General features: G+C 40.5%; 1 protein-coding gene across 2 annotated transcripts in view; it reads right to left on the bottom strand.

Annotated features, from left to right (window-relative positions):
* Positions 1–22,016, bottom strand: part of lingo1a (leucine rich repeat and Ig domain containing 1a) — a 169,365-nt gene that overhangs the window by 72,934 nt on the left and 74,415 nt on the right. The gene's annotated exons all lie outside the window — the stretch shown is intronic.

Below are 22,016 nucleotides of genomic sequence, written 5' to 3'. Positions count from 1 at the left end.
AGAAAAAAGAAAACTTTTTCTGCAGGAGACTAAAGAGCAAACAGAAAAAATGAAAAGAACAGGTGATCCAAGCATTTAATAAGATTAGCGACAACAGCGATGAGTAATCCTTAGATATTACATTACATTACAGGCATTTAGCAGACGCTCTTATCCAGAGCATCTTACACAACTTTTACATAGCATTTTACATTGTATCCATTTATACAGCTGGATATATACTGAAGCAATTTCGGTTAAGTACCTTGCTCAAGGGTACAACGGCAGTGTCCTACCCGGGAATCGAACCTGCGACCTTTTGGTTACAAGCCCAGTTCCTTACCCACTGTGCTACACTCTTAACATGAGTGCAGCAATTACCCAGTGAAAACCAGTGAATCAAAAAAATTCTGTAGAGAAATAAACTGTGAAAAGTGAATAAAAAAGTGAATTTACTGTACTGAAGGATAGACACAGGATGGACATAAGGTGACAGGACTTCCATATAATGCTGGCCATACACTGCAATTTTGCCATAATATTGTCATGACCTGAGGTCTTAACTAATTTTAATTGTCAATTTTGCCAAAAGAACAAAACAAACACGTAGTTATTGTTACTTAACTTTCAGAAGCAAAATATGCTTCTACTTTCTTTGTTTTTCCATGCAAATAATGCACAGATGAAGATAATGACTTTCCCTGGACCAATGCTCTGAACTGACAGACAGTGGTACATGACAGTCTTGGTTGAAAACTGACCTCGGATATTGGTTGTCTGAATCTTCCAGTGTGAGGGGAATCGAAAACCTTGGGATTTTTCTAGTCAAGCTGTGTTTCTAGTCAGGCATAAGTAAAGTTTCACTGAAGTCCCCTTAGCCCTCAGAGTGTTGGCACCGCAGACAGTGCTCCCCTTTTTCCTTTGTGTTGCTGTGGAATAACTTTCCCATTAAATAAAACCACCTGAGTCCCCATGCAGCTCTCTCTGCATGCTGAGAGTTGGGTGTGTGAGTGGGTGCTGGTGTAGAGCTGAGAGAGCTGTCTGGTTTTGTTTCTTTTTCACTATATATTTTGTAGTAGTCATTTTCCTTTACCCCTTCTTTTACAGTTTTCTTTGTCTTTGTTGTGCAGGCTTAGGCTTTTGTTGTTGTGAAATTTTACAGCAGACGAGTTTTGTTGGCATTTTTTGGCAGAACACCTCATCCAACTAAGCCTTTCTCCCTTCACAATGGCACATGATGTGTCCTTGACATGTGAGCAACTACTGAAGATGTTCTCCTGGTAGGTTCAGGAGTCTTTTGTGCTGGTTATGGCTTTGTCAGCTCTGACTACCAAAGTTACAATTTTGAATGTACTAGCCTTTATTAAGAATGAAGCACTGTTGAAAGAGCTCTCTTGCTTTGCAAAATTTGCTAGGCTCATTACTGATTCCGCTTCGTTGCAAGGGAAATTGCAACACAATGCCTTTCACTAGACAGATATTAGTGTTTCTAAATATGCCAGATAAACTTTGGATGTTTCTTTCCGTGTTATTCATGGAGAAGGCTCGTTCATGGCATATGTGAGCACAAAGACTTTTAAATGTTTTGAGTGTGCCAATGTTGGTCATAAGCAGTCCACCTGTCCCCATAAGGAGGGGCGAAAGATAAAGGGAGATTGGGTGCATCAATGTCCAAGGCTCCTGCTGATGGGAAGGGGGCAGATGGAAGTCGTTCCTGGGAATTTAGAGGGAGCTTAAGATATGCCTCAAGGGCAGGTTTTTGAACCTATGCAGGCTGCGTCACAGCCCCAGACAGAAAGCGAGCCGGTGCCAGAGAGAGAAGCGGAGGCAGGCAATATGAGAAAGGAGGTTCACCTGGAGTCTGGGGTAAGTCCAATGTTTCCCTTTCAACAAGGGAAGGACCTTTCACATCAGCGGTAATGCTAGTACTGGTGAGGAACAGTGTAAAGCAAATTAGGTGCAAGGCAGACAGCAAGGTAGTGCAGGGAATGATGGTCCGGGGTTTTGTGCGGCTACTGCAGAGACTATGGCTGGGGAGGAATTGGATGGAGAGGGGATATCAGGTTTATCAGCTGGTAGAGTAGGTGAGATGGTAATGGAGACGGTGATGGAGAAGGATAGGATGTTAGGCAGGATGTCAGACATCTCTGATGTGTCTTGTAGACAGGATAGAAGGGATTCTTTAATCTCAAACAGATAAATACTTTTTTAAGATGAGACAAAGGGGCGCGCTGTGACATTAGACTTAATTTAATAATTAGTTTCTTTCCTGGCCTGGATACATTTGCAACATCAGCACTGGGTGCAGAGAAGGGTGGGATTTCACATTCTCTCTAAACAGAAACATTTTTGGTTAAAAATGTATGTGGCAGTAATATGGAAGGAGAAATGTTCTTAAAAGTTAAAATTGCTAAAAAAAAATTAACAAATAAATGCACATAGTTGTAAATCACAATCTGTCTTGTGGTGTTTTGCCTTTTTGTGAGATTTCAGTCTCTCCTCCCTAAATGGAGGTGTTTAGAGTAGAGCCACTCAACTCATTTCAAGGGATATGGGTAAATGTGGCATATTATCGGCTGTTCTTTGGCTTAAAGAGCTGAATGTCGATACTGGGAATGAAACAGATCTTGGTGGAAGTGTGATGTGTTCTTAGCCATGGAACAAATGTGAGTGCAGGGATAGCAATCCTATCAAATCTGAGTGTAAACATTCAGTAAACAGGGTTTTTACTCAGCAGTGCACTTAACACTCTACTTCAAAGGTTGAAGTTGCTTTGTATAGGTTAAAACAGGAGACTGATAAAGTTTGGAGCTACTACAAGAGGAAGACCCTGGTTTGCAAAGCATTTTTAGAGACCTAAGACAGGAGTTGGGGGATTTTTTTGCTGGAACAGTGTAAGGGGGAATGGTGAAGTCATGTTTCACAGCCATACATGATATGAATCCTCCTACTGCTTTCTTTTTTAACTTGGAGCAGAATACTGCACAGAAAACGATGATGCACAGCTTGCACTCCACAAAAGGAGCTGAGACATCGGACCCTATAGAGATACAGAGAATTGCTATAAAGTTTTATTCTGAACTGTTTGTGGGGGAAGGTCTGGACAAAGATTGCCTGGAAAAGCTTTCGCAGGAGCTTCCTTCTTTGTTTTCTCACCAGCGGGATGCCTTGGAGAGTGATTTTCCTTTCAGGAGGTGACTGAAGTGCTAAATCATTTGTCTTCAGGCTGTGCACCTGGAATTGATGGCATTCAAGGCCATTTCTGTAAGCATTTTTGGAGGTGTATAGGGAGAGATTTCTTTAATGTTCTGAGGGACAGTTTTAAAGCAAAGACACTTCCCAGGAGCTGTCAGCAGGCCATCCTAGCCCTTTTACCCAAGAAGGGGAACCCCTGCCTGGAAGAATGGAGGCCAATAGCCCTTCTCTCTACAGACTGTCTAGCTAACAGGGTCAATCAATGACAATCTTTTTCTTTTTTTTAGTACATATGGGGTTGCTGTCCTTGGATCAGAAGAAAGCTTTTGACAGAATAGACCACAGTTGCCTCCACAAGACATTACAGACTTTTGGGTTTGGTGATGGGATTGGTGGTGGGGGGCACTTAAATGTTAAAGAATGTTTTTGAGCACAGCTGATTTTGTGGGAGGAAACTGGGAGGGGCTAGTGGAGAAGGTGTGTGCCAGGTTAGTCTGGATGCAAATAATTGCTACACCAGCTATCATATCGGGTTATAAGCAACTTAACAGATTCATAACTGTGGCATATGTTCTAAATATTGGATCCTCCAAGTGGCTATGTGGAAAAGATTCAGAAGACCTTGACAAATTTTTTCTGATCTGGGCAGCATTAACAGAGGGCTCCGGTCCTTGTGATGCCAGCACAGGAATGGGGGCAAATACTCATTGATCTGCATTCCACCACTGTGAAAATGAGTTTACTGAGAGCTGGGATCACAAGGGTCTGTCACCTCAGAGCTTGTGTAAGGTGGATGACAGTGGAGCAGGTTGCAGCAGCGACGGGGTATCTGTCAGTGCACGTTTGCCAGTGGCTGCTGGATGGCCTGGTTACAGCCCTGCCTACCACTGCTGGTATGAATCTATTTGGAAAGACATTTTAGGGCCTGACCTTTTCCAGAAAGGTAGCTGGTGGGTCCCATTGATAAAATAATTATTGCACTATATATTTATGGGCCAAAGTACGGTATTTCAAAAGATAAATAAGTGGCACTACTTAATTTCTTGCTGGGAAAGGCAAAGACAGCCATTTGGCTGACTCGGTGGAACATAATGTCTGGAATGAATTCACTGGGCCCTATAAATGTTTTAGGGGCTTTAATTCACAAATGATTGCTCAGTTGCCATTTTTGACTTTCTGGCAAACAATGTTTAGGGTTTCTCTGGGATTTGGCTAGTGGGGAAATGTATATGTGCAGTGAATGAGGAGGGGAAGTTAAAACTACTAACTGACAAATGGTTGTTATTGGAGTTGCTGTTCCTTGTATGTAATGTTCAGGGTTTCTGGGGGATTTATGGTGAATGAGGGTAGGAAGTTAAGATTTCCGCTTTGAAGTCTTTGGTAAGAAGATCAATTTATTTTACTCTAATGATGGTTGATTTTGTTTTCCTCTGTGTTTGTGTTTTTTAGTTTGGTTTAATTTGTTGGTATTCTTTGGGTTTCTTCCAAAAGTTAAATTTTCTGTTTTGTGATTTTTTTTTCCATCCGTTCATTATCTATACCAGCTTATCCAGGGCAGGGTTGCGGGGGGTGCTGGAGCCTCTCCCAGCATGCATTGGGCGAAAGACAGGATTAAACCCTGCACAGGGCCGCCAATCTATCACAGGGCACTCACACACCCATACCTATGGGCAATTTAGTCTCCAATTAGCCTACCTGCATGTCTTTGGACTGCGGGAGGAAACTGTAATACCCAGAGGAAACCCATGCGGACACGGGGAGAACATGCAAACTTCAAGCAGAAAGGCCCAGGCTGTGATTTCTTTTTTCCTTTTCTGATTAATTTTGTAACGCTAGGTCTCATCTAGGTCTCATTTTCTTTTTTGTTCTGTGCAATAAAGGAGACCTAAAAGTTAATGTCAAAACTCAAAACAAATGTCTCTCTCTCTCTGTCTCTCTCTCCCTCCTTCCAGCAAATCTCTACTGTGACAGGACACACATTTAATCTCTTGAAGCTCGTTGTCTCCCCCTGCCCCAGTCAGCATAATATTTTAATATTGTGTGTGTGTGTGTGTGGTGTGCACATTTTGGAGAGGGGGTGGGGTTCTCGCAGACTTCACGTTCACTCATCTCATACTGTTCAATCGCAGCTCCTCTACAGATTAGTGGAACTGTTAAAAAAGTGAAACACTTCATGAACACTTCATGAAATCCACCCACACATGTTTTTCCAAGAATAAGCTCGGTCTGGATAACGGTTATTCAGACTGGCATAAATATTTGATGCAAAGACAAGAATATTCTTAAAATGTCAAGCTGAAGAGCTCTACAGTAAAAACATTTTAGTTTTTAATTGAATGCATTTGAGCATCTTACTACAATGCGGTATGCGCATCTGATTCTCTCAACCAGTGAAAGTAGTTCATTTCAGAAGCGAATTACACTGTTCCATACTCTCAACATAAAGGGCAATATGCTGCATGTTCCATGCAAATACTGTTCCACAGTGTTTCTACTTTGGTTTTGGTGCATTCATTTTTCATACATGCTTGTGCGTAGAACAGATGACAAAAACTGTATGGCAGCACTAACATCTTGCATCCTCTGAGTAAGTGAATTAGAAAGCCATTCGGTTTTAAAGCTTCACTGTACACGTTGTATGAGCTTTGGTTCTCCCATTTTGCTAAATGATTTTGTCCCTGGCAGTATTGTTCAGTCCTTGTTTTGATGAATTATCGCTGTTGCTTTTAGCTGCTGTGCCATCACTTTACTGCCAAAAAAATATTACTTTGCAAAAGAAATGCAGGTCGTTGTTTTTGCTTTTATGGGATTTGACATGTCTGTAGGGCTAAAAACTACCCTGCCTTCAAAAGCGTATAGAGGGAAACTAAGATTTATAATAAATACTATGATTTCTGGATACTTGTATTAAAAACGAACAAAATCCAACTTCCTTTGATTGATGACACAGAAATCTACAGTTTTACGTAGGCCTAGAGCACAATCAATATATCGAATGGCCAATATATTAGGCTGATGTTAGCCTTTTTGGACCATATCTCTATCAGTATTCAAGGACAACCTGTGGCCCATATAGAGGATTGAAATGATTTTTTTAAACACACGTGGGTGCACCTAGGACTCCATCTAGTGCTTCTTGTGGTCCACAGCATCAAGGCTAATGTGATCTGGAATGATTGCTATTGATAACTGACTCATGCCACCTTTACTCAGTCAGAGAGAAGAGCTGGAGGAAGACTGCCAAGGCTTTATTGAGATTATAGAGGAGGAAGCTATTTTAAATCTACTTCTGTTAAAAAAATGACATGAACAGGAAATAGAAGGCCCGTCCCATAAACGAAACAATAGAAAAACAGGGAGAATATGTTCGAGTTAAGCGGATGTGTGAAATGCTGGATGAAGACACGTATTTCAAATGTTTTAAGATGTTGGACAATGGGTTCAACGACTTCATTAACCGCATCCATCCCTACATCATATATTCGGCACATACATATCACCTGTGCCTGTGTCTGTAATCTGTTATCACAGCATTACCACTGTTATCTATCACTGTAGGTGTTGTGAAGGGTAGGGAGTGAAAGATAAACTCAACAGTCCTAAAAGTTTTTATGCCTAGATTTACTCTTCAGGACTGACATATTTAGTTTTGGCAGTCTCTTGCCTTGAGTTAGCTGATGTGTGATGTTCTTTGTCATTTTTAAAAGACAAATCATACAGATGACAATACTGTTTTATTGCTTCCAACAGTCTTTCTTTATCCCCTCCATGTTAATCAACACCAGTCAAAACCAAAATAATGAAGTGGAGCATAAAACGGATGCAGCCAAATTTTAGCGTTTGCTCTGGCTGTCCAATCACACTGCCCAGCACTTGACAGTGATATAACAAAATTCTATGGGTGTGCTGCAGGATTAAGCTGGATTAAGAACATTTTCAGACATATGCCTGCTAATTTACTGCTTGCTTATCACTGTAGTCAGCAGACTGGACCTCCACACATTTTCTGTTATGTATAGCCAACCGTGTAGTTCTAACCATAGAAACAGATACAGTTCCTTTCTTTTGTGACAAATGAAAAGTGAGTTTTCTGTGTCCCCAGAAAGAGAGCTTTTAGAACAATAGGGAACATCGATGAGGACCAGAGGTGCTCCTTGGCAGGTACAAATGCAGATAAGCTCTACGTTCTTGTTTTATATTGTGTCACTAAATGACTGGCTGTATTGATAGCAATTGCCTGACGTTTAACACACTGATGTGTCTTTAGCTCACAATGTTCAATGTAAAATTGGTTGACATAATGTGAATAACAAAATAATCTTTAACAAAAGTAATTTGTTGTAGAAAGCAGCATTCTGTGTACCTTTGTATCGTCATAACAGTGCAAAATCTTCATTCCAGCTGAAGCTAAAGATTCACTATATTGGCCACCATATCAGTAATAACTAAACTATTCCCCTTAAAATTGGTATCGGTTCGGCTGCAGTTTCATGTGGGCTCCTCTGTAAAGCACTGGAAATCACAAGCTTAACTTACGCTACACAGCCAAGGCGTCCATAGCTGCCAGATTGCAACAAAAACGAATAGAAAAAACAACCAGCCAGATGCAAGACACAAAACCATACACATGGATTCAAGGGTTCCAACTCATTGAGGCAGTGTGTGCCTTTGTTTTCATCTGTACTTCGCTATTTATTCTTTTTACAAATAATAGAAAATATTTGATTACAAGAGATGTGATATTTGGAAGCTTGGGAAAGCAATCGTCCTCATCAAAACAAATAGTTCATTGTGTTCAACAAATCATCCTTTGCGATCAAAGGTTTTATTTAATGTGCGCTCATGAGTGCTCTGTATACAAAAAAAAGCATATTCGTCATTTTGTGAGAATAGCTGAGACCATTAAGTTAAGTTCTAATTCCAGACGCCTGCAGAAAAGATGTAGAATTGAACATTGATCATACTCAAAGCCTCTTTCAGCCAAGACCTGGAAAGCTGGAATTTTCCGTTTTCCTTGCTGAATCTCACTCACTCAGTTATTCGATTCCCCTTCTGCCCTGTGTTTCCATATGCAGCCCTTGTCCTGCAGGTATTGATCAAAATCAAAGATAAAAGTGATTATTTAAATATTGACTGACAGTTCCTCCTTGGCTCCTTGATGTTAATATATGAAACGATAAAGCGCATGCCGTTTTAGCGTGGGCCTTTATCTGGGTCGATTACAATTCTAGGGCACAACAAAGAACCTTGACTTTATCGGCAGAGACTGACCTATTTTTCTGTAAACTGGCTTCACGCTACCATTGCTGCCACGTACAATTATCATTATTCCATTTAAACTAAAATTAAAAAATGAATATGTTTAATTATCTTTAATAATGCATCTTTCAGGGGTCTCAAAAGCATTTGCTAAGGAGATGACCTTAATGATTGTGATTGTAGTCTCCCAAAATGGGATATTATATATAAATACTATATATGTTATAACGTAGATCAGCAACAGAAGCAGAATTACTGGAGGTGCCGTGGGTGCATCACAGCTAGAATATATAAGCAACCATAGGGGGCCCCCTGAGTACCAAAACATAGATACTAACTTACGCCTAATTCATAAAATAATATTGTTTAATCAATGTTCACAAATAGCATTGCTTATTGCTTGCATCATCGTCCATCACTCCCATATGGATGACAGACTAGCTCCGCCCCTGATTAGCAAGCAGCCATACCACTACATTTCACCTCTGACCTTTTCACAATCTATCAAGTTTACTGACCTGACACTGGGCCACTGCAAGTATAAATCATCATTACACTCCACTCTGACCTTCAGTGAGATTATTTTAAAAATCTATCAACAATAAAAATCGAAATAATCCACAAACCAACGATGACCTACAATGTGTAGTGTGAAGTGTAAGTGTTAACATTTTATTATAGACATTTAGCAGACGCTTTTACCCAGAGTGACTCACACAACTTTTACATAGCATTTTTTTTGTTTTTACATTGTATCCATTTATACAACTGGATATACACTGAAGCAATGCAGTGTTAAGTACCTCGCTCAAGGGTACAACGGCCGTGTCCTTCCCAGGAATTGTACCTATGACCTTTCGGTTACGAGCCCAGTTCCTTACCCACTGTGCTACACTGCCGCCCTGTGTCATCATGAGTGGAAGTGTACCAGCAGTTAGTTCCAGAATTTCACAGCAATTCAGGCACTGCTGAAGAGATTTTGCATTAGAGGTCACTGCCTGGAGTAACTGTTGCCAGCCTTTTGTAACAGGATAGAGAAGATAAAGATTTTTTTCACTGAATTCTGCTTCGGTTCTTTGAGTTCCATTAAACTGCCACAATACCAAATGATACCAAACCATTTTTACCAAATTTGCACCAGCGGGTTTTGAATTTTAATGTACAAATTAACATTTTTTTGGACAATGAGTCTGAAGTTCAAGTCAAAATGTAATCAGACTATTTTAATGTTGAATTTCAAAGCCAAAATAAATTGTAATCGCCTCGATGTCTACACTGGTTGGCAAGAGTCATTTGTCAGCAGACAGAAAAAACACTTTAAACTGAAGTGGTGCATTTTATATGAGGTGGGATTTACTGTTACTAGTGCCCACCCTCGATAGGCACCAATGATACATTTTGATGTATTCCAGTGTTCATTGGCTGCCACTGCTGCCTATCAAACAGCATTGTCTCCCACAAGTCTATATAGCAGTTGTTAGCAGGAAAGGTTTATGTGTGAGAAGACATGATTTCTTTAATCCCTTTCTGCAGATGCCAAATATGGTCAGTCCTCACCCATTTAAGGGGTGTTCTATTTAAAGCTTTATAACTCCCGATGTGAGCATCACAGAGACTTGGAAAATGGCTTAGATGAAGCAAAACACTTTTACATTTTCCATTTACAATGCTAATAAAATTGTTCATGTTCATAATTTAGCTAGAAATAAAATGCCACAAATTACATTTTGATAAAAATCTTATTTTGTTATTCAGTGAGCAGCATTGTCCAGATACAGCGCTGTTGTCGATTGTGTCATGCTTGGGGGTTGTAGTTGCAGATGAGACTGCAGAGTGGGTCCTTGTAAAATGGATGAACTGCACTACAATGGTCGCACTTAAAAACTAAATATTTTGCATCGGTGCCATGTATCATCTACTAATAAAACTAGAACACAGAGGTTGATGTTTTCACTCATAGTTTCCGCTCATAGTTTGGTTGCATGAGCACTGAACATGTGAGTTGAGCAATCTCAGGACGCCGGTGTCCTGGCCACTAGAGGACTTGTGCGAAGGACTTAAAAACACAAAGGACAGCAAATAATAGAAAACGGTTGTTTAATTGTAATTTTTGTCACACATGTTTACAATAAACTGCCCATTTTAAAAGCCTCAGTGATAAGTATTTTAAACTGAGTGACAAGCCTGGTAAGGGGGAGTGGATATGGGGGTTTAGACGGGCAGGCAAGCAGGGTAGCAGGGAGGTATGTAGGTATGGGGGGATGAGGTGGAGGCCCTCTACATAGTACAGCCGACTATGATTCCTCCTCCTCCTCTGATGGCTGCAATAAAAAGGCACAAATTGTCCCCACAGCAGCACCCTCAGACAGGCGCTAGGTTAGTCCCGCCACATAGGACAGAGATAGAGTAAACCACGTAGGCCTGGTCTGGGCACCAGGCCTGATTCCCCCAGCAGTCTCCACAGATTGACAATGGCACACCTGGCCCAACAGTGAAAGGGATGCTACAGAGGGAGGGAGAGGGATAGGGAGATAAATACAAGCCTTGAGAAGCAAGAGGGGGATCCATCTTCAGGTGTGAAGCACAAATAAAGGATGCATCAGATTGATCGATGACAGGCACTGTCACCGAGAGTGAACAACACCTCTCCATCATGCCCTGTCTCGTACCAGTGCCCACTTCAAGGTTAGGGGACCGATAAGCATGAAAATAAATGAATTAATTAATCTTAATTGGAGTAAATAAATAAAAAAGTTTGTACAATTTTTTTTTTTAGCTCCCCTCTCTTTGGCACCACCATCTGTCCTCCTGCAAGTCAGCACTCCCCTCTACTGGGCCGTAGGCATACATTTCTCCAACCTGTGATAGGGCTGGGATAGCTTCTGCCCATGGCTGACAGAACACAGGATGCACTGCCTCTGCCCCTGTCCCTTCCTCTCTGTCCATTTCTCTTGCTTTTTGTTTCTGTCTTCATTTTTCCATTCCTCTGTCTATGCCATTCTCTCTTCCCTTTTCTTTCTGTTTCTCCAATTCAATTTCTTCCCTTCTTCTTTTGATGCATCTTAATCTCCCCCCTTTCCCCTCTCCATTTCTTCCTCTTTCTATGCATCTCTCTCTTTCTTTCTTCTGATTGCTTGTCTCTCCTGGCTAAAACGCTTAGATATTCTTCTGCCTCTAGCTGCCTGACATCCCAACAGCCACACTGCTCCTGTCCTTCAGTGTTTGGGTTAAAAGTGTCATTTCATGTTAGGCTGGCACAGAAACCAGCAGGAATAAAATCAGACAGCAAGACCTGTCGCAGCACAAATATTACACAAAAAAAGCCACTTTCCAATTTTTGAGTTACCTTCAGAATTTTATTTTATTTTTTGTGTTTTCTAATGCGCAGATATATCCATTGATTATTCGGGCTTGTACTATATTTTCAGATACAGCGCAATCTTTTCTTCCTGTAGTGTGTCCAACAGTTGCATGCTCTCAGCATGAATGTTAAAGTCAGAAAACCGTGCTTAAGAAGCTTTTTTATCAGGTCTTCCATCCCCTTTTAAATTCTACTGCTGCACGCTCACATATTTAGTCTATAATCTTCTGGAGAGATAGATATCACACTGCCAACAAATTCTACAATACACCACTACTTTCCAAAATGTACCCTCTGTAATCCTTCCCTTTAGAAGAAAATAACTATATTCTACAACTGGAACAGTTGTTTTTATGAATATTTGACTTTAATATTTTAAGGTCCCAAAGTCTGGGAACATTTGAGTTCTTCTGAAAACAGACCATATGCACCTGAAGCCTTAAACCCAAAATGCGACTAATGGACGATAGTGCATTAATTTTACATTACATTGTCTCCTCCTACATCTGACTGATGTTCTTGTTTAAACTAATGCTGAACTCTCCCTGCCCTATCAATGCTAAATCTAACACTCTGCACTCAAAATAATAATCCACTTGAAACACTACATTTTCAATTTTCCTCTTGCACCTGCTATGGCCCCTGACTTCATGTTGTAGGCTTTATGTTTTAACTACGACTACCCCCATAGCAACTTGAGAATACCCCAGGCAATGAAGCCCAAGCATGGTCGGCTCCAGAGGTGTTGTGTTGGGGGGGGGGCGGGTGTGTGTGCGGGGGGGGGGGGGGAGCGGCCTGGCGGGTGCGCGTGCTAATAGCATTGATGACCACTATATATATATATGTATATATATTATTTTTTTTTATTTATTTATTTATTTATTTTTTCTTTCTCTTCTTTGTTTGATTATTGGTTTTCTTTCCTCTTTTTCTGTTTTGTTCTGGTTTGATTAGGTCATTTTATTTTATGACTTTGTTACCTCCTTTTCCCTTTTGTTTTGTTTGTTTTTGCCTACTTAATAAAAAAAAAAAAACTACGACTATCGGCTGTGACACTGATAACTGAAAGTAAAGAAAGTTAACTATTTAGTTAGCTTTACATGTATCAATTATAAATGGGGTTGCTGTGCCTTCTTGGCGATATCACATTATTTCTACTTCAGAGATTAACAATGATGTTGACTGGATAAGAGCATCTGCTAAGTGACCATAATGTAATTTAAAGATGCACAAGCACAGACTCGTACATTCTACTGTAATTTTTTCACGCCGTAATCATACTGCTGTAAGCTTGATTCAAGTTGAGAAGAAAAAACTAAACAATGACAGAGTCCTTGTATTCATGAATGTAAAAGTGGGTATTGGTAAGCGTATTCTTTAGCAGAAAATAACCTGGTCTTTTACCTTAGGCAACCACTCTTTTCTGTCCCCAGTCAATAGACAATACAGTTAAGCACCCAAAGATACTTTCCCTCAGGGTATGAGAACCCTATTTTTGGAATATGTTGGCCTAGAAACCTTATAATTACTTTTAAGTGTATAAGAAATTCTCTATAATTAAGGGAGGCTCATCAACCATGAGTGAGAGATAGAGTGAGTGACAGGCCTCAGTCTCAGGCCATGTACACAGCTCAAAGCTAGGCGCTAAATTAGTTACATCTCTAATCACAGACCTAGGGCTAGGACAGCTGTGGACCGTGCAGGTCCACTTTAATTAAAGAAGCAGCAATTAATCAATTACTCATTTGTAGCTGCTATGGAAATTAATCAGAATTTTCAGAATTTAATTTTGGTCGTTTCAGTTTTAAACATGCAGCTTTAAGGTTCTCTTATTCCTCTGTGTGTCATCCAGACTGACCCCAAAAAAAGAATTCAATGCAGGTTACTGTATTATGGTCAGATAGCTACATTGTAGTCAGTGGCCTAGATTCAGTCAGTAAATTTCCCACTACTTTAGCTGACAAGTTTCTCTTTTTCAAACCAAACCATTTTCTTTGATTTCGTCACTGGGTGCATTTACAATAAATGCACACTAAGGGCCATAATTATCAAGGATTTACGGGGCTTTTTTGCATTTCCATAATTACTAAGGTCCCGCACCGGAGGGCCCTAAAATGTGCGTGTTTGGTTTAATGCATATGTATTTTAGGCCATTCTGATGTTTCACTGCCAAAAATATGGGAGGAGAGAAAGAAAATGTATGCCTATGACTTACAGCTGCTTGATCATGGCTGCGGCAAAGTTAATTGCGTCTATTTTTTCACGTCTGTTAAAAGCAGATGTTAAGTTATTTCTGGCACAAGTTCAGCATGGCCATTCTTAAGAGGCGACATCATCAGTGTGTTACAGTAGGGGAGATGTAATAGTTTTTGGATTTTGCTCATTTATTCAGAAAATAGCATTATGAAATTTAACTTCAAACAGCTTTGTGATGTCAGAAGTCATTAGCTAGTTAAATTACATCCATCCATCCATTATCTATATCCACTTACCCTGGACAGGGTGGCGGGCGGGTGCTCCCAGTGAGCATTGGGTGAGAGGCAGGAATACCCAGAAGGGCCAAGAAAGGATTCGAACCCAGGACCTTCTTGCTGTGAGGTGACAGTGCTAAATTCACAACATAATTGAGTCGGATACAATTACAACACTGATTGTGGAAATAATCATTAAATGCGGCTATCTGGAGTAATCACATTAGTTGTATCCATGTGTACGCAGTAATCTAAATACTGCCATTAACTTAACACTCCCAATTATTGGAGTATTGGTGTGCATGCAAATGTAGCCACTGAACTCAAGGGGCTTTATTTTAATGATATTAGTGCACGGTCTAAAGCACAGCACGCAAGTGCACTTAGGGGGTGTAGCCAGATCCACTTTTGCTAGTTTAATAGCAGATAGTTTAAGTGAAAAGTACAGTGTAAGGTTCAAGATGGCTGAACATAGTGGCTTAAGTAATTGGTGTGTCTTATGGGTAACATGTGATATACCAATCAGACTGTCATCTTTTATTCCTATTAAAGCCACCTGTGTTTGCACCATGGAAGATTGTTAATATAATGGCAGATTTAGCAAGACTTTGAAAAGACTCATTTACCACTGAGAACAAAGACCTGCTTGTGTTCAAGTCCATTAAAATTCTCAGAATTAATTGGGTAATGTGGTGCAAATTTGTTTTTGTTTCAGATTTTTTAAAAGGTTTATTCTTAATTAAACTTTTTAATTCTCTTTAAAATATTTTTCTCAGTCATGGTGTAACAGGTGAAATCAGCAAGTTTTTAATTGTTGAAAATATGGAAAACTGGTCTCTATAATGAAAAAAATATGAAAAATGCAAATAGGGTTATTGTGTCAGAATGGTAAAATTTGAAGTAATGTTTTTGAATCGTATCGAGATCCCATCATGCACAGTGAATCCTCAATTTGAAAAGCATTGCAACGTGTTAAGGTGATTTAAAATGGTACTAGGCTATATGTACATTGGGCATTTCTCACTCTGTCTATTGCTGTACATTTTTTACTTTGTCTGGTACTTGTCTTGTTTATCAGGATGAGTGAACAGGCAATGGAAAAAAGGGACCTCAAAAAGAATGGCCATTGCTTTGCTCTGGATGTACAGGATTCCATTCAAGAATCATTTTCCTGTGCAAACCACGTGGATGTGCTTCAGAAAATGAATAATCATATTCAAGTTTTACAGCTTTCCACTGAACAACTATACATTTTCTGGGAAACAATACCCGCTTTAAATTAATGCAGAAAAGCCTTTCGCTTTCAACCAATGTTGCTTTATGAAATGCATTCATCTTAATCAATATACAGACTGTTTTCATTCCCAGGCCTTGCTGGTAAATCCAATACACGTGTTAAACATGACTGCGATTCACAATGTTTTATTCATTTAAGTTTTGCTAAAGTAACTGTATTTCCTGGAAATGTGATGAGAAAATGTACTTTAAAAAAAGTCATTTCAGCTACAAGTTTTTTATTTATTTATTTTTTTTACAAATTGCTGCATACAGCAATCATCCCTGCATTTCATTTATTCATCTACCTAGCTTCTGTCAGAGAAGAGGAAGAAAGACCGTTTGTGATGGGCACATAACCTTGTGTGCGTGTGTGTGTGTGTGTGTTTGTGTTTTTCAGAGCAGGGGTGCACAACAAGGGTCAGGATCCAAGTCAGGATTCTGTGACAACTTATTTAGCTTAATTAGCTCAATCATATCTTGATCTGACACTTGTATAAGCACTAGCTACAGCAACATACTCTAACTGTATCCTAAAATTTTTACTGTGGTCAAGTATAAAGTCATTCATCATAGCTTATAGAGCTGTCATAAAACTAAAGTAATTGTTTGGAACAAAAACTGGCATCCAGATTTTCTCTCCGGTATACCCCTAGTATAGATTTATTTACCCTCTGCAGCTGTGATCTTCATTCCTGGTTCTGGAGAGCCACGGGGTCTGCTGGCTTTTGTTTTCACCTTAACGACCACCAAGAAGGATGGTGAATGTGACTGCCTCCACCACTGACAGCTCATGTTTACATCACTTCCTGTGAGTGCAAGGCCACCCTCACTGAAACACTCAGTTTTGAGTATGGAATAAAATGCATAAAAAGCCACAGTGGCAGACTCTATCCCTGGATTATTAAGAAAAATTACTGTGCTGTGATATGGCTTTCAATGGTGTGTGTGTGTCCTGTGATATATTGGCGACCTGTCCAGGGTGTATTCCTGCCTCTTGCCCAATGCACGCTGGGATGGGCTCCAGCACCCCCCACGACCCTGCCCTGGAATAAGTGGGAATAGAGATGCAGCCATATCCGGTATAAGGGACCTAAAACAGAATAGTTACTCAAATCAATACCCTGGAATTTATAATACACAAATCTAGAAGGTTGCTTTCCAAGGGAAAAAACTGACAACTTCACAACAGCAGATGGGCTGGAATGAGTTTAGAGTTACTGCATTACTAAGGAAAAATGTCTGGTGAAAAAAGAGAGGCCAGCTTAATTGATGAACATAAACGAGAGAAAATGCAAGGCACTGCTATTTTCAGGTCCTGGGATTAATGAAGGAGGTAAGCCTGAACCATGATAACTTATAGCAAATGGCCCGTGAGCAGAAAAGTTGAAATGGTACAGAAATAGTTTGGTTTACACAGCAAGATGTTCGATGTCCAGGGAATACTCCATGTGGGAGAGGAAAAAAAGTTTTTTTCAATCAGTAAAAGAAAAAAATATATTCTGCATTTTTCCACAAAAAAAAAAGAAAAATCTTGAGGATTAGAGCAATAGTGTTAGAATAAAAGGTTGATTGCTGCTGATGTGTGCGGCACCTTTGTACCAGAAATCGTGGTTAGGATGTAGAGAGTTTGAACGGGAGGTTCCTTTGACCTCTAATCGCACTTATGGTGTTTTGATGAAATGCATCAGAGAAACTCATTTTAAATAATTAAATCCAAGGGAGTCCAGTCATGAACAGACTGCTAAACCAAGAGCATAATCCAACTGTGATGTTTAAAACTGTAAGGTTAGGTTGTAAAACCTGAATGATCAATGCTGGTTCTGAAGATTCTGACAAGAATTCTTTAAAAATCAGGAAATTTGTAGTAGAACTGTGCCAATATCAGAAGAGCTGGATGAAAGTGCCTCCATGCAGAAGCAATAGTGCAATCAAATCGTAGTCTGTCAGGCAGTTTTTGATGATGTAAGTTCTGCATTTTGAAATGGCGGGGGGTGGGGGGGTCAACCTTAGGTAGCCTTAATTCGGCATTTTGCAAAGTGCTTTATGAAGTTTTGTCAGAAACAAGCTGTCCGGCAGAGTGATTGCTCAAACCATTGTGAAGCAAAATGCGATCAAAGCACCATGGTGTTCAGATTTAATGCCGACTCTTTGTCACCGCCAACGAGTGCAGATGTGTGCAGCTGGGTAAAATGGGAAAGTAGTGGTCTCAGTGGGGCGCACTGCATGATCCCGGCCCCATCAGTGGTGAATAACTGCCACAGGGCCTTCGTGCGTTTGGCGAGGTGAATCAACAAGCGAGGTCACAGCTGGAGATTAGGGATGCCAGTCACTCAATGGCATATCGCCTGCTCTCCTTTCATGGGCTAGATGGAGCCATTCCAAAAAAGGATTACCGGGTTCAGAATTAGTCAAAACTGAATGCAGACCAGGGGGGTTAAACAAGCGGTGTGGTGGTGTTGTGTTGTTGGAACTGATCAAGGACCGTACATTTATATTGTCTAGTCGGGACCACATACGGGACCTGTACATATAATTAGAAAAGCCAGATATTGTTAACCCAAAGTCCTCATCTTACAGATGCAGCTTTGCCTGAGAATTTGAGTGAATCACATTCTGTGAAACTAGTCATCTTCTACACATGGGTAACAATCCAGAGGGTCACTGCACTGGACATACCTATTTCTCTTTTGTCTCCTTTCTTTTTCATTCTCTTATCTTCCATCCCTCTTTCTCCCCATCCCCCCTCACTATTTCTCTCACTCTCTCTCACTCTTGCCAGAGCCACAGTCAGTGGCCCACACAGTGAAGGAAATGGTTAACCAGGACTTAATCTTCCAGGAGACAGTAAGTGCTCTGGGCTTAACTGGAGTACAGTCAGCATCCTATAGGGATGTCTTGTAAGTGAATGCCAACACTCTATAAACACTCTATAAACTGTGGGCGGCAGTGTAGTATAATAGGTAAGGAGCTGGTCTTGTATTGTAAAGGTCACAGGCTCGATTCCCAGGTAGGACACTGCCGATGTACACTTCAGCAAGGTACCTAACCTGCATTGCTTCAGTATATATCCAGCTGTATGTAAATGCAATGTAAAACACTGTGTAAGTCACTCTGGATAAGAGCATCTGCTAAATGCCTGTAATGTAATGTAACAAGGGGTGTCCAATCTTATCTGAAAAGGGCCTGTGTGGGAGCAGGTTGCTATTTTAGTCCTGCACTAAGACGCCTGATTCAACAAATTAACTAATCATGGACTTCAATCCAGGGCCAAAACAAAAACCTGCACCCACACCGACCCTTTTTTGATAAGACTGGATGGCCCTGCCATAAGCCATACTGTGGTTCTCCATGTACAAATGAGACTGCTGGGTATCAGACACATGCTTCCTCAAATTACAGCCCAGCACAGGGGGGGGACAAAGTTTTCAGAAATGTGTCAAAGCTAAAAAGGGAGTCTCACTACGCCTGAATAAAATGAGGCCACTGCAGAGGAGAAGGAGGCTGCCTTATACCATCACCTGTCCCTACGCCACTGCACGGCATGCTGGGAGACAATGGCAAATGAGGAGAAAGGGGGTGGAGACCCAGGTGATGGGAAAGTCACTTTGCAGCCAAATGGAGAGCCGGGCAATCCACCAGCAATGTTACTGACCCTCTCGCTTAATCACTGTGGCCTGTTCAAGAAAAGGCCGGGAGGCTCCTTTAGATCGATACCACACTAATAAATGGATTCGTGCATTGCCAGGGAGGCTTGAACCAGCCTAATTTCTTCTCTCACTCTGTCATGCTTTCTCTCTTTCTTTATCTCTCTTTCTTTCCTTCGCAAAATGGCCCCATGATTCATCCTTGTGTGCCTGAAGAAGCTGCAGTTATTCCTAGCACAGAAAATACAGGCGCACACACAAGCACAAGTACACATGCATACACAAATGCCTACGTACCCACACACACACATGCATGCACATGTACAATCACACACACAGACATGTACGCACACACACACACACACAGACACAATATAGGTGCATAACTCTCATAAAGGCATGCAGAGAATGCTTGCTGAAAAGAATCTTCAAGAGGTGAAACCCTACAAAAGCAGCGGTGTTGTGGAACCCATAAAAGAAACTCTACAGTAACATGAATGTCCTTCAAAAGCAAGCACAGAGCTCAAAGTGGAGCAGCCGGAGAAAGTGCATGGCAAACTCCACGCAGAATCAAACCGTTTCATCCCGTGCTGTGAAGCTGTACCCCAGACCTGCTGGGACGAAGCGCCTTGTGGTATAGCTCCGCATGCATTTTACAAACAGTCAGCCAAATGCAACTGTCACATCTTAAGAAGAGTAAACAAAAAGTAAATTCATAAAAATAAGAAGTACAATTCTGATTTTCAGACTGTGGAACAAAGGTATATCATTTTCCATTGCATTCCAACTTTTAGTCAGTTGATTGGACTGAAATTAATGGATGGTCGATCAACGGAATTACCGCATGGCAGATATTTTGAAACAGACAGGGAATACCACAGTGAATGTTCATGGGTTTGCAGAAAAGGCTGTTAGTAAAGCCAAGCTCCCCTCGCAGCGCAGGCCCACAGTAGCAATGTAATTAAAACAAATAAATAAGCCTAAATAAATAAAAGACATGATGGGCCAAATGTGAAAGTAGTGCCAAGTGAAGATTAGGGTAAGTACTCCTATAATGTTACATGATAATAAGCTTTCTTTGAGTGTCAATGGCAAGAATTTTTGATTAATTGGTTTTCTACTTTGATTTCCCTTCATGTATGTCTTAGTTTTCGCTTTCCTCCTTTCCAATTTTCTAAAGACCATTTAAAGATGAAAGGCCAAGGATTTGGCCATTTCCACCATCCCTTTCTGCCTAACCCTCTCATCTCAAAAGATTATGCAAATTTGGAAATATGGGCACAATATGCTTCCCTCACAAACACATAAACAAAGTAAGTGTAACATCTTTACCTGCAGATAATGGAACAGAGGTCCATTTTGGCTCTCAATTAAATCCAAATGAAGTCATCACCAAAATGATTTTAAAAATGCATTGGGTAAAAGTAATTAACATTTATTTGTAAGTCAAATAGGTTTACATTTTGCTTTTATCAGAACGCTTACCCAGAACCAATTAGAGTTTTAAAAATACAATTTAATATAATCCATTTATATAGCTGGATATCTTATGGAAGCAATTCAGGTTAAAGACTTTGCTCAAGGATGAAGCAGCAGTGACCCACCTGGGAATAAAACCCGCAACCACTGCTTCCAGTTAAGTCCATAACCATTATGCCAGACACTCTGACTGAGTCGTGGTCAGACTTTCTTTTCAAAATCAGTGGAAAGAGAACTCAGCCCGCTGCCTTCATTTATGCCTGACTGAGACCGCTCAGAAGAACATTCTCCATTCAGTGTGTGTCACAGGAGGGAGCAGCCAAACCGCCAATTAGGAGAAAAGCACACTTGTGTTCATTGTCCCTGTTCACCTGTCACTCACAACAAATATTCATATTTGAGTTTGTTAGTATAAAAAGGCACTGGAGATAAAAAGGGAAGTTCAGTATGCATCTACAGGCTGCCTATCTCTGCCTTTCAAATGTTAAAAAGACAGCCAACTGTATATCATTATAAATGTATGTGACAGGTATTGTAGGATACTAACCATTATTGCCCACCATACTTAACTTCACTCTGCTAATTTCATGTCTGATCTGTGACAGTTTTCAAAGCCCATACTATGTAAATTGCTGACATATTTGTTGGTTTTTCAGACCACTGCCTTGAGGAGGAGTTTCACTTGTGTTCAGAAGAAAGTTGTTTGTCTCGGTTCCTGATGGTCAATGGTGCCATTAAACACCATGAACATTACATATGAAGTTCCTGAAGGCAAAATCACTATGGTGGAACATTGCCCATTAAATATAATCGGGGTTACATACAAGTTATTTTTGTGCTTTAAATGTATAATTTTACTTTGGTTTCAATTAACAGCTTTATTGTTTTTGAACTCAGACAGGCATAGTGCAGGCTGTCTTGGCTTGGACTTCCTCATCTTCAAGTTCTTGGACTGGCTGAGATCACAATTTCCAGTATAATTAGTATACACATCTTTGGTGAAAGCTGTTATTCAACACAGTCGGTTCAAGTGCAACCTGGTTAATGAAGATACCATGGCCTAGTATCCATTTGTGAGATCTGTTCTCAGTTCCCTCCACCACACTAACAGCCTGAGGTTTCGGGAAGAATTGACAAAGCATGTAAAATGAAGCAGTTTACAGTCATTATTATTTTTGTTTATTTTAGTGTGGGTTAGTAATGTTTTAAGAAAAAAAAACCCTCAAATATATGTTGTGGATGGGAAGGGAATAGCTGGAAGAGACCTTGGGTCTGCTGTGGGGATTTCCCTAAGCATTCAGCTGCTTGTTAGCTCCTGTTAGCGGCCAGCAGGAAACTTGGTGACCTTTC

Source organism: Anguilla rostrata, chromosome 16 (genome assembly GCF_018555375.3).
Source record: "Anguilla rostrata isolate EN2019 chromosome 16, ASM1855537v3, whole genome shotgun sequence".
Classification (NCBI taxonomy): domain Eukaryota; kingdom Metazoa; phylum Chordata; class Actinopteri; order Anguilliformes; family Anguillidae; genus Anguilla; species Anguilla rostrata.
The sequence above is the reverse complement of the archived record's forward strand: the minus strand, read 5'-3'. Positions and strand labels throughout refer to the sequence as shown.